At 41.6% G+C, this 12,759-nt stretch overlaps 1 non-coding gene across 1 annotated transcript; it reads left to right on the top strand.

Annotated features, from left to right (window-relative positions):
* Positions 1 to 12,083: 12,083 nt before the first annotated feature.
* LOC118004792 lies at positions 12,084 to 12,189 on the top strand. The gene has a single exon (XR_004677683.1). It is a non-coding gene; the product is annotated as a U6 spliceosomal RNA (small nuclear RNA).
* Positions 12,190 to 12,759: the final 570 nt, after the last annotated feature.

The raw sequence follows: 12,759 nt of genomic DNA, 5'->3' as shown, positions 1-12,759 counted from the left end.
GCTGGGCCGGCCGCGCAGAGCGAGTGGGAGGCACGGGAGGTGGCGCGCGGGGAGAGGCGCTTTTCCTCTGGCTTTCTCTGCAGCGCCTGCCTGCCACCCAAGAGGCTTTTCCTCTGGCCGAGGGTGGGGCTCCAGGCGCGCCCAAAAGACACCGATCGGCCCCTCCTTGGTATTTTCTCAAGTCTTCATTTCTTTAAGAGCGCAACAGGTGGGAACTCCCCTCTCGCCGCCACCCTGGTCCCTGCGCTAGGTGTTTCTCAGCAGCGGACGCCACCTATATGCCCCGTCTCGCCCCCCCCCGCCTCCCGTGTCCGCCTGGAAGATTAGCAGCTGGCCCTGCCCAGCAGAAGCCCTGACTGTACAGAGACTCACTCCCCGGGCGCGGCGGGCGGGGGGGAAGGAGGCTCCCGCGCCCAGGCTCCGCCCCCGCGCGCTGCCCTCTCGGCCCGCGAGCGGCTCGGAGGTCAGAGACCGGAGGAGCTGGAGAGGTCGGGTCTACGCCCCAGCTGCCTCAGGCCTGCCTGCTGCAGAGGAACTCCAGGGCCTCTTCGCTGGAGTAAATGCACTGCAGACATCCAAGTGCGGTTCACACAGGGTTTTCAGCTGTGGCACGCCTTTCTTTGGGGGTCTTGTTTTTGCTTTTAGAAATGTCCTGGCTGGGGCGCCTGGGTGGCTCAGTTGTTGGGAGTCTGCCTTCGGCTCGGGTCGTGGTACCGGGGTCCCGGGATCGAGCCCTTCGTCGGGCTCCCTGCTCCGCGGGAGGCCTGCTTCTCCCTCTCTCTCTGCCACTTCCCCTGCTCGTGTTCCCTCTCTCGCTGTGTCTCTGTCAAATAAATAAATAAATAATCAAAAAAAGAAAAAAGAAAGAAATGTCATGGCCAATATAGCAGTGATGCAAGAAAATTACCATAAATTAAAGACAATAATTAATTAATTAATTAAGGGATTCCAGGCTCCAAAAAAATAACATCAAGGGTAAGTTACAACAGAAAACGCATCGCTTCAGATCCTAGACGTTAACTAAATGTCTGCTACCGCTGTTCTCCAAGACCCTCCCTTGGCCCAAATTAAAGCCATCTAATGACCTTCTTATACCTATCTCCTAAAATGAACTGGACGTTCACTGGAGATTTCTCTCTTCCTTTCCTACCACCAAAACCGGAGTTTGCAGCAAGAAAAGAAAAAGAATGGGATACAATTTATGTTTGGTTTGCAATGTACTTGAACTAGGTGAATTACCTCGGGCCTTCACCTGGAAGATTAAAATATGAAAGCAGTATGCTTGTGCTCTCCAGAGAACAATGACAGGGCGTTCTGACGCATCCTCCTGCACCTCTTTTCAGCTACTGGCTTAAACCAGGGAAGTCTGACCACAAAGGGGAAACTTGTCTGTTTCATTTCATTTGGTTTTTCTCCTATGAGATGTTTGGAGAAACCTGTTTGAAAAGCCCAACCAAGTCACTCACACCATTTCAGTTCCTAAAAACATGTACCATCCTATACCATTATACACAGAGCCAAGATTATTATAATATTGACCATATAATTAAACTCAAAAGTAATGTCAAACACTACATGGCTTGCATTCTATGTATTAGTCCCATGCTCTATTTTATTAATGAATGACACATAATGAGCTGTTCTGTTATTTCTATAGCCACAAAATTTATCATTGCACCTTTGCTAGTAAAATAAGCCTGGGTCATCGGCATGAGACAATAGTTGACATGCTTTTGTTTCCGTGTTTTTTAACCCTCATGTTTTCCCAGCAATGATTTCATAAACACACTTCATCCTATTAATGACATCATGATCTCTAGCATGAAGCTCTTCAGAGGACAGAGAAACAGGCTAGTTTCAGGTTCTAGAAATGTACTCAGGCTATCATCATAGTCCTTGACAATAGGACATTTCCAAACTCTTACCTACACTTCAATCCCTAATGCCTTAAGGGTAGCTTACATTTTTCCTCATTCCAAAAAAGGGCGGAAGAGCAATCTGAAAAGAATTCATCTTAGATATTTATTTTCATCTTTCACATTACCTAATTGAGGCTATTAAAATGGTGACAGGAGAGGGTTTTTTGAATTTTTTTTAAACAAAGGAATGAAATATAAGGGACTTCCTCTAAACAAGTGGCCCAATTTATTATAATGTATTTAGATTAGACTTTATGGTCACTGAAATGGATTCCTCTATAAAACAATTTTGAAATTTCAGGTATAAATTTGAAAAGACAATGAAATGGGTGTAGAAGAATTTTTTTGTAAGAATGTCTTTTGCGGGGGGGGTGCCTGGGTGACTGAGTTGGTTAAGCATCTACCTTCAGCTCAGGTCATGATCTCAGGGTCCTGGGATCCAGCCCCGTGTCTTAGAACTCCCTGCTCAGCGGGGAGTCTGCCTCTCCATCTGCCCCCCCCCACCTGTGCTCTCCCATTCTCTCTCTCAAATAAATAAATAAATAATCTAAAAAAAAAGAAGAAGAAGAAGAATGTCTTTTGGCTGTGAAGATGACTCTGCTGACTGAACTGGTTTTCCAGTGTGCTATAGCAAGGCGTGCACCAGACCAAAAGTCAGGAACAACTTAAAGAAGTCGCAGTTAAGGAAGATAATTAAAGTAATACTGAATGCTGTCTATATGGTAACTTCCACTTCCAAAATTAAACTACTTAGACTTCTTGTGGCTGCTTTTTGGAAAAGGTTAGCTGGAAATGGATGTTTATTTCCACATGGAAAATCAGAATCAGAGTTGTCCTGAAAGAGATGAGCAAACAGCAGCCCCAGGTCCAGAGCGGCACATGTATGGTGCCTAGCTTCGCAGCTTTCTAATTTCAGAAACCAGAAAGCAAGCATGTTAATGGTGGCCAAAAAAAATCTCAGTTACTCACTGAAGTGTACATAGAGTACCTGAGCTGTACGATTTCTGCCAGTCCTCCCACTACTGGAGGGAGGTGGGTCGACATGCACGTTCTATAGCCACAAAATTTATCATTGCACCTTTGCTAGTAAAATAAGCCTGGGGGCAAATCTCTCTTGGGATGGTATAGGGCACAAAATGGAACCCAGAAGCAAATGAAACACTTAGGATGTTCTAAGTGCTCCCTAAGTGCTACTTAGTTTGGGTATCCCTCCTGTGCTACCATATCCTTGCAACCCACTCCTACCCCCACTCAACCTCATCTCTACCACAGCTCCCTGGTTCCTGTTCTTCCAGTACCCACCTCAGACGCTCGTCTAGGGCTGAACCCCAGGGTTAAGGCACTCATCACACGCAAATCCTTCAACCCCCTTCCCCTCCACATGACCCCCAGACCTTCTCTGACCCAAATGGAGCAAGTCTGCTGCATTAAGGCCAGCTGCCACAGTTCGTACTAGTTGTGCAGTTTCTGAAAGTTTAGACCATTTTTTCTTAAAAAGAATCCTTTTTATATAATGGGAGAAAGTTTTTTAATGTTGTTTATTGTCCAATAAATAAAATTTTTATTTTTTAATGCTGTCCATATTTCTTTGATGTTCTCTTTTCAAAATTGGTCTCAATAAAGCATAGTGTACTAATCAAACCCAATTTCCATGACATTTCTAAGTATATTTTTGAACTAAATAAGGGATAAAGTGTGAAACAAATCACAAATCAATTCTTATTACAGTACTTTTGACTTAATAAACCCTCAATAAAAACAAGCCAATGAAAGAATTTTGAGGCAATCGTGTTGAACATGACCAGAGACGGTCCATGACACCTGCTTCAGCTTTAATAGATGCCATTGATATATGGCCCCCAGGAGTGCTATGAACAAATAATACAAAAATGTAAAACTACAAAATGTTCATTTGTTTGCCTTACTAATTAACTCATTTGACAAGTATTTATTGAGAACCTGCTATGTCTCAGGCATTGTTCTCAGCATTGGGAATGCTGTGGTGAACAAGACAGGGCCCATGCTCAAGGGTAACACATAGGGAAAAATAAGATAACTGGGTAGGACAAGAAACATGCTCCATCGAGATATACATCCTGCTGACTCCTTTGTAAAACAAAAGAGAAGATTAGTCTCAAGTTAAGTACAAAATGATGTATAAACAGCATTCTATAAGGATGAAAAAATCACCGATATAAACATCATGTGTTAAATCTGTTCATGGTTTATGAAATGTTACCTACTTCTTAAAAGGACCTGGAGACAAGAAATGCACTGTTCCGTGAGATAGCCTAGCCTAGAGCATACTTGCTCTTGGCTTCTTTGACAGCAACGTGTCCTGTTTTCTTCTTCCCTTGCTGGCTGTGCCCATGCATTCTCCGTGGCTAGCTCCTTCTACTCTGACTCCTAAATATTGACACAAACACATCTGTGCTTTTTTCAGACCTTTGCACTCAGGGCCTTTCTACCATAAGTACTCTGTACATGCTCTTTCCTCTACCTGGAACTTTCTTCCATCTCTCCAGCCTGGTTACCTCCCATCCACCCTACAAATATTACCTTTTATTTTCTTCTCTACCAGGTCAAATTCTCTCTATGAAGTCAAGCCTTCCTCATGAAACAGCTCCTCTTGTTTAGAGTACTTGTCACAACTACAACGTTAAATTTGTTTGAATAATTATTTGACTAATGTTTGTTTCTCATCAAAGATGGTAGGGTTTCATGACTTCAGCGACTTGCTTTTTCTGGCTCAACCTTGCATCTCCAGCTCTATCCATGATGAATCCCCGCCCATAGACACCTAGTAAGTATTTGTTGAGTGAGCGAGTAAATGAATGAATAAATGAGTAATGCCAAAGCACTTTTTTGATCAGTAATTCTTTGTTTTCCTTTCTCTATTTTTAATATTTATTGGCCTATTAAAGTGATGTCTTGGATCAAATTTAGCAGGATCAGAGTTCCTAATCTGATCTCATGCATGATGGACATGTATTAGCATATTTGTTAAAATGTGAGATGGGCCTATCAAGAATTTCTGGTGTGTTTTTTTGGCACAAAAACAGATAAATATGCTACTAAATTTTAATATAGAACTCAGAAAGAGACCAGTGCATAAGTGGGAACTTAATATCTGATAAAATGGGGACAGCACACACCATTGAGAAGAGGAGAAATTATTTCATGGTGGCATTAGGAAAACTGAATCATTATTGGAGAAAAACAAAACTGATTCCCTACTAAATACCACATAAAAAGCGGCCTCCAGATGGTTTAAACTTTCCCATGATGACAAGACATAAAGTCCACAGAAGATGATATGGGAGAATATCTATGTGACCCAGAGGTAGAGGAAGATTTTTGAAATGATACCCCAAAAGCATGTATCACATAGGAATAATAATAAAATAAGATATATTTGATTACATTAAAGTCAGGCTTTCAATTCAACAAAGGACACCATGAATAAAGGTGAGACACAGGTGATAGATTGGGAAAGACATTAGTTATGACTAACACAGACAAAGGAATGATATCCAGAACATGCAAGGAACTCCCACACATCAATGGGAACATGACAGGAACCTCAATAGACAAAAAAGTGGGCAGAGCATGACCAGGTATTTTACAATAGAGGAATCTCAAAGCTTACAAAGTATATTTTTTAAAAATTAGGAAACTACATGTTAAAATCGTAAAATATCCTTTTACACCCGTTGAACAGACAAAATCAGAAGATGATTCTCTCTGGTCAAAGTTACTCCCCAATTAAATCTAACTCTCTAGCTTTCCAGCTACTCTTCCCACATACTCTGAATGTGGCTGAAGATGAACTCATACCCAAGTTCAGGAGTTTCACTTTAAGGTCATGATCAGTGTCTTAAGTTGGAGTTAATGCTGTCCGCTGCCTTACTGTATCTGCCTAGTCTACCCAACCACCCCCCATTCTCCTTGGCATTTTTTTCCCCAAAATCTCCTTTTCTGGGGTGCTTGGGTGGCTCAGTCAGTTAAGCATCTGCTTTCCTTTGGCTCCGGTCATGATCCCAGAGTCCTGGGATGGAGCCCCACGCCAGGTCCCTGCTCAGCGGGGAGCCTGCTTCTCCCTCTCCTTTTGCCCCTCCCCCTGCTTGTGCTCTTTCACTCTCTCTCAAATAAATAAAATCTTAATAAATAAATAAATAAATAAATAAATAAATAAATAAATAAATAAAAACCTCCTTTTCTCTGCTCAAACCTCCTGTATATCCTCTTCGATTCTCACTTTCCATTCTGACTTAGCTTTCCATTTCACAGAGAAAAAAGAAACTGTGAAGAACTACAAGCTTCCCTACACCTACCACCTGCCTGCATCTGTACCATCCACGTGGCCTTTTCTTCTGCGCTATGGATGACCGGCCTCCGTTCACAGCTAAGGTCACCTCCCTGGGTGCATCCATTCTCCTCTCCTCCCCCCCTACTCAAAGGCATTGCTCTGGTAGTTCTGCTCTTTGTCTCCAACAGCATCAGTTTAATCCATCACTATCCTCCTTCGTAGCAGATCAACTAAACCTAAAAAAAACAAAAACAAAAACAGCAGGAGTCTCTGCCTTTCTAAGTCCCATCTCTCTGTCCAGCGATCACACCCCATTTCTCGGCTCTTCTTTACAGAAAACAATTCTAGGAAAAGTTGTTTTGTATTTACGGTCTTCAATTTCTTTCCTCATTATCTCTTGAGCTCTTTCCAATCAGATTTTCTCACCTACTGCTTCACCAAAAGTGTTTTTACAAAGGCTGGGGGGACTTTCAGATTTCTATACTGGTCATTTTTCAGCTTCACATTACTGTCTTTATTGCAGAGAGTTTGCACACCGTCCTTGAAACACGTTCTTCACTTGGTTTCTCTTTTTCCTTCTGTGCCTCACTGATTGATTCCGTTTTCTCTCCATGACCTCTAACTAGTCAAACGCCCAGGACTCGGGGATTAGACCTTTCTTCTGGTTCTATCCCTGCTCACTCCCTTGTTGGTTTCACCCAGGCTTCTGACTCGAAATACCATCTCCGTGCTGATGTTTGGTAAACGGAAAGCTCTATCCCCCACCTTTCCCTTAAACTCCAGGCTCTAACTGTCCATGTGACACTTTAGCTTAGTTGTCCAGAAGGCACTGCAGAGTTAATCTTTCCAGTTCTGAGTTCCTGATCTTCCCCATTGACGATGCTCACGGTCTCTCCCCTTTCAGTGAATGGTGGGTGATTCCATCCTTTCCAATTATTTCCGTCAAAACATCTTGCAGACTTCCTCTTTTTCTCTTATACAAGAAATCCATTCTGTCAGTAAATTCTATGAACTCTACCTTTAAAATATACCCTGCATCTCCCCCTTCCCACCATGTCCATTCTTGTCCAGATCATTATCGTCTCCCACCTGGGTTATTTGAAAAACCTCCTAACTGGTCTTTCTGCTTCCAATATGCCTCACCTCAGTCTCTTTTCAATCCAGCAGCCAGACTGTCCCTGGTAATAAATAGGTCAGATTATGCCATTTCTCTACCCAACCTCCTCTAGAAGGATTCCAGAGTTAAAAGATTAAAAACAAAAAGTCCCTCTGAGGCTTGTTATCTCATTTAGATCAAATCCAGAGTTTGTCCAGTGGTCCACGGGCGCTGACACATTCCACCGTGTGTCTCTCAGATTCCAACACTTACTCCCCGATCACATGCTCTGCTGGGGTGGGGGCCCTCGGCTGTTCCTTGAACGTGCCGGGCATATTCCTCCTCAGGCTTTCACTTCTGCACTCAACACTCCTCCCTCAGACAGCTCTCTCACCTCCTTCAGCTTTTGCCCCTTGTGCCCCCTTCTCTTTGGGGCCTTCCCTGTCCACCCTAATTGAAACTTCAAACCTCTGATTACTTCCTGTGGATTTTAACTAAGAGCCTGGTGGGTTCACTGTGACTCCTGCCCCAGGCAGGTCTTTGTCTCTTGAGCTACGAGACTGTGGAAATGGCTTTCTGTTTATTGGAGGGTTTTGCCTTTTTTTTTTTTTTTGAGAGTTTTGCTTTTATTAGCTTCCCACCCCATGAAGGTTTAGAACCCAGCAAATGTCTCAAAGGGAGAGCCGGAGGTAGGTGCAATCCGTCAAGTGTCTTTGTTACTCTAGCCCTGAGCAATTGCCAAAAGCTCCCCGTTTCTCTCTTCCTAGGCAGTGGCCTTCTGCTTGGGCCAAGGCTGGGTTCTTAGCTGCTAGCCCGTGTCCAGCAGCTTCAAATGCTCCCTCGGGAAAAAGTGAAGTTATCTTACAGGGGATAAACTCCCCTTTCTCTGGTGCTGTCCCCTCTGGAAGATCAGCTTCTCTTGCTCTTGTTGATTCTGCAACTTTCTGATATATCAAAACAGATAAATTTTTGTATTTTATCCAGGTTTCTTGGTTGGCTTTGGTGGGAGTTTTGGTCTTCCATATACTACTCCATCCTACCATCTATCTGTCTCTCATATTTTACTTATTTTGCTTTCTTGGTCTATCTCTGTCTATTAGAATGTCATTTTCAGGGCACCTGGGTGGTTGTCATTAAGCGTCTGCCTTCGGCTCAGGTCATGATCCCAGGGTCCTGGGATCGAGTCCCACATCGGGCTCCCTGCTTGGTGGGAAGCCTGCTTCTCCCTCTCCCACTCCCCCTGCTTGTGTTCCTGCTCTCGCTATCTCTCTCTCTGTCAAATAAATAAATAAAATCTTTAAAAAAAAAAAGTGTCATTTTCATGAGGTCTTATATTCCTCTCCACTTTCAGTGGCTACAACTTGTGCCTGTCACAGTGTGGGCCCTTGGTAAATATGTGTTGAACAAATACATATGCTATCAAACTACCAAACTACCTGTAATCCATAGACTAATTATTAACAAGTTATGATGTTACTCTGAAATACGCATAGGTAAAATACTGGCTATAAGCAAACCTGAAATTTATACTCGGGCATCTGAGAAGTCACCCCATATAGAGGCTGTGATCCTTCAAAACAACTGAAAATGAGGCATGAGAGATTTATGTAATTTCCAGTTGTAGAAAGCATATGAAAAAACATTAATAAACAGTGGTCATAAACATGAGGCTCAAACCAAAAATAAAAAGTCCCAGGATTCTTAATTACAAGCATTGGTTTGCAACAAAGATGTATTCCATATAGACAATTCTATGGAGCTTGCTCCAGAGAAAGTAATAGCGGGGATTCATGTATTTAACTATGGTTGGGTTTTTCATCTGATCAGTTTTGGGGAAGCCAGCTAGTCAATATTGGATAGATAGAGAGATAGATAGGGCTATAGATATAGATAGATAACCTGATGAAGATTAAAGTGTGATTATCAGGGCCCGAGAGGTAAGGGGGAGACGAAAATGCCAGTCAAAATGTACAAGCCTTCAGTTATGAAATGAATAAGCTTTGGAGATCTCACGTACAGCCTGGTGACTATAGGTAACAACACTGTATTGTGTACTTGCAATTTGCTAAGCAGGTAGGTAGACCCCAAAGCATTCTTACCATACATGCAAACCAAACAAGGTAACTATAAGAACTGGTGGATTTGCTAATTAATGTGATTCTGATGATCATTTCATAAATTATTATGTATAGTAAATCATCACATTGTACGCTTTGTATATTTAAATTTTTTTTGTCAATTATACCTCAATAAATTTAAGAGCAAAACCAAACACCAATGCCATCATTCCCCTGACCTTTGCCTGAGCAGTGACTGTGCCAGCACTCCTACCCGCCCCCACCAGTCCCAGTCTCAGCCCAACGGGCCTTCCAGGAAACACAGTCAAACACCAACCTGTTCAAATACTTCCAGTCTTTTCTAGCCTTCTCAAGAGGTATTCTTGATACCCTGCAACCATCTTTACAATCTTTTCTTCCTTCCAGATGTCCTGTATTCCGTGTAATGTTGCTTCCTGAAAATGTGAATTTAACTTTTTCCTTCTTTCTATTTCTCAACAACAACTATCACAAGATATATTAAACTACCTCCTCATTCTCTGAGCTCTTCTTTTTTTCTCACCTCCTCTTTTTTTCATTTCCTTTTTTATAACAAATTTACTGAGATACAATTCACATCCTTGTTTCTCCCCTACATCTTACTTCACTTAATAGTAATCCTCACTAGCATATGGCTGGTTGGCTTGATTTTCACAACAAATCCTAGAGTTTAGGGTAGGGGTGAAGGGATGCTAGAAGGGAGGGAGAAAAGAGGTGTAAGGGGGAAATGCCTAGGCAGTCCTTGCTGAGCAGAGGAAAGAGAAGATGCTTTGAATATTCATACAAGAAAAAAAGGTATTTATACCATGAGTTACTTAGATAAAAAGCAATTTAGAATGTGGTCCCTGCCCTAAATGAAATTCCGATATTTGGGGATGGATAACCTGGATGTTAAGTAATAAAGAGTGGGAGGTGGGGGTGGGGAGCATCAATCATGTCCTTTGCGACTTTGAGACAGGACATACCTCCCTGGAACTCCCACAGATACTTAAAGTTTAAAATGTCTCAAACCAAAGCCATTGTCTTTCCATAACAAAACTTTGCTTTTCTCTTCCTTGGAGTTAATGGTTTCATGATCCTCCCAGTTACTCAAGTAAGAAACCAGGGAGTCATCCTAGACACTGTCTCTCCTCACGCTCACATCCATCTGTCTCTGGGTTAATTGCTATATCTGATTCAACATCACTCATCTGGACCATCTCCATTGGTCTTCCAGCTCTAAGAGCCTTCCAATCCATCCTCCATGATAGTGGTTTTCAAATTGTGTTTTTTGAAACTCCAGTCACTCTTGTTTTTTGCTTGTTTTCTTTTGCTTTTTGTTGTCTGTTTTTGGCTTAGTTTGGTTTGGGAATGCTTACTTCCACTTGTATTAGAATGCCTCCTTCCACAGTGCTCATGGAGCCTTCCCTCACTTCCCTGTGTAGGGAAAAGCACTTCCAAGTCTGCTGTGTGCATACAGGTTTTGACATGTGCCTCTGTTATTTGTTATCTGACCCAAGTATTGTAATTACTTGATTTATAAATCTGTCTCCTCTGGGAGTGCATTAATTTTCTATTCTTCACATGCCCAGATAATTGCAGAATTCTGGATTTGATATATATTTGGACAATGAGTGGATGTTACTATTAGTAACAAAGATAAGGACAGCAGCGAAGTGCTCATTTGTGAAGGCATTAAGTATTCACTTTTGAAGATACTGAGTTTGCTATTTCTGTGAACCATAAAGCTGGAAATAATTAGTAAAGAATATGGATGTGGAATTCAAGAGACATCCAATCTGGAGATGCAAACTTGATTGTTATCAATATACACATAACTAGGACAACTCTAAGTGGAAACAATTCATCTACTTAACCCATAGATGCTGGTGTGGAGAGGATTGCTCTGATGTAAGAAAGACTGTGTTTTGTCATCCTCCTTCCCATGGAAATTTACCAGCTGAGGATTGAAATTTACCTCAGAGAAGGTCCTGAATAAGCAACCTAGATTCACAGGATGCATAATTTTCTTTTAGGATTAAGAAGTCCTAAACATTTTTTTCCATTGTATTACGGATATGGAAAGACATTTGAAGAGGAATGTTCAGGGTGCAATCATTGTTCAGACTTGCATTTAAATCCTGGCTCTCTGGAAACCTAGCCGTCTGAGCTTATTTGAGTCAGCTAACCTCTATCTACGTCAGTTTTCTTATTAGTAAATAGGAATAATAATGCTTAAATTGGAAGTAATGTTGTTAATATTTTCAATGAGATAATATTTGTGAAAAGAGCGTTCTGGAATGCTTGCTCATAGTAGGCACTCAATAAATTTCTTCAAAAAACATTTATTGAGTTCCCTTTATGTGCTGTGCACCATTCTGATGGAGCTTACACTCCAATGTGGGGAGAAGAGAGAAAACAATAAACAATGAACACAGGGAAGAAGTCAAGTAGATTGTATGCCAAATGGCAAAATAATTCATTTTATATTGAAACTCATGTAGCACAAGTAGCTACAAACGTCAATGCCTGCAGGGGTCAGGAAAGAAATCAAGATAAAGAAGTCACGTTGGTTGAAAAAAGCAGCCCTTTTAAATTATTCTGAAATTGTTTTGAAAAAGTGAAAGTACAGAAAACCTGTTTCTTTTCTCCTCTTAAACCTACTTTCAGAAAATAATAGTACAGTGCTGGCTTCAGCAGCACCCGTGCGAAAACTGGACCAATACAGAAAAGAGTAGCATGGCCCTGTGCAAGCACGACATGCAGATTCATGAAGCATTCCATATTCAGAAAGAAAGAAGGAAGGAAGGAAGGAAGGAAGGAAGGAAGGAAGGAAGGAAGGAAGGAAAAGAAAGAAGAAAGAAAGAAAGAAAGAAAGAAAGAAAGAAAGAAAGAAAGAAAGAAAGAAGGAAGGAAGGGAAGAAGGGAAGAAGGAAGGAAAGAAAGAAGGAAGAAAAAGAAAGAAAAAAGAAGGAAGGAAGGAAGGAAGAGAAAGAAAGAAAAAGAAAGAAAGAAAGAAAGAAAGAAAGAAAGAAAGAAAGAAAGAGAAAGAAAGAAAGAAGGAAGGAAGAGAAAGAAAGAAAGAAAGAAAGAAAGAAAGGTAGGAAGGAAGAGAAAGAAAGAAAAGAAAGAAAGAAGGAAGGAAGGAAAGAAAGAAAGTACAAATGTCCTAGTAAATGATAATTGAAGCCTTCCTGTCTGAGACAGGAAGGGCAAGTTTCAGAGGGTGCTGGCTTTGGCAGAGGGCACTGAATGCCACTTTCCACTTCTAGCCAATGGGCAGACTTTGAGAATATAGACTCAGTGTCACCAGAACTGTCAATTTTTCAAAAGAAGTCACAAATTTACATTTTGGGTAAA

This window comes from Mirounga leonina, unplaced genomic scaffold (genome assembly GCF_011800145.1).
Source record: "Mirounga leonina isolate KUSES-001 unplaced genomic scaffold, KU_Mleo_1.0 Mir_93, whole genome shotgun sequence".
Classification (NCBI taxonomy): Eukaryota; Metazoa; Chordata; class Mammalia; order Carnivora; family Phocidae; genus Mirounga; species Mirounga leonina.
Note: the sequence above shows the minus strand (reverse complement) of the source record. Positions and strands in the feature narration are given on the sequence as shown.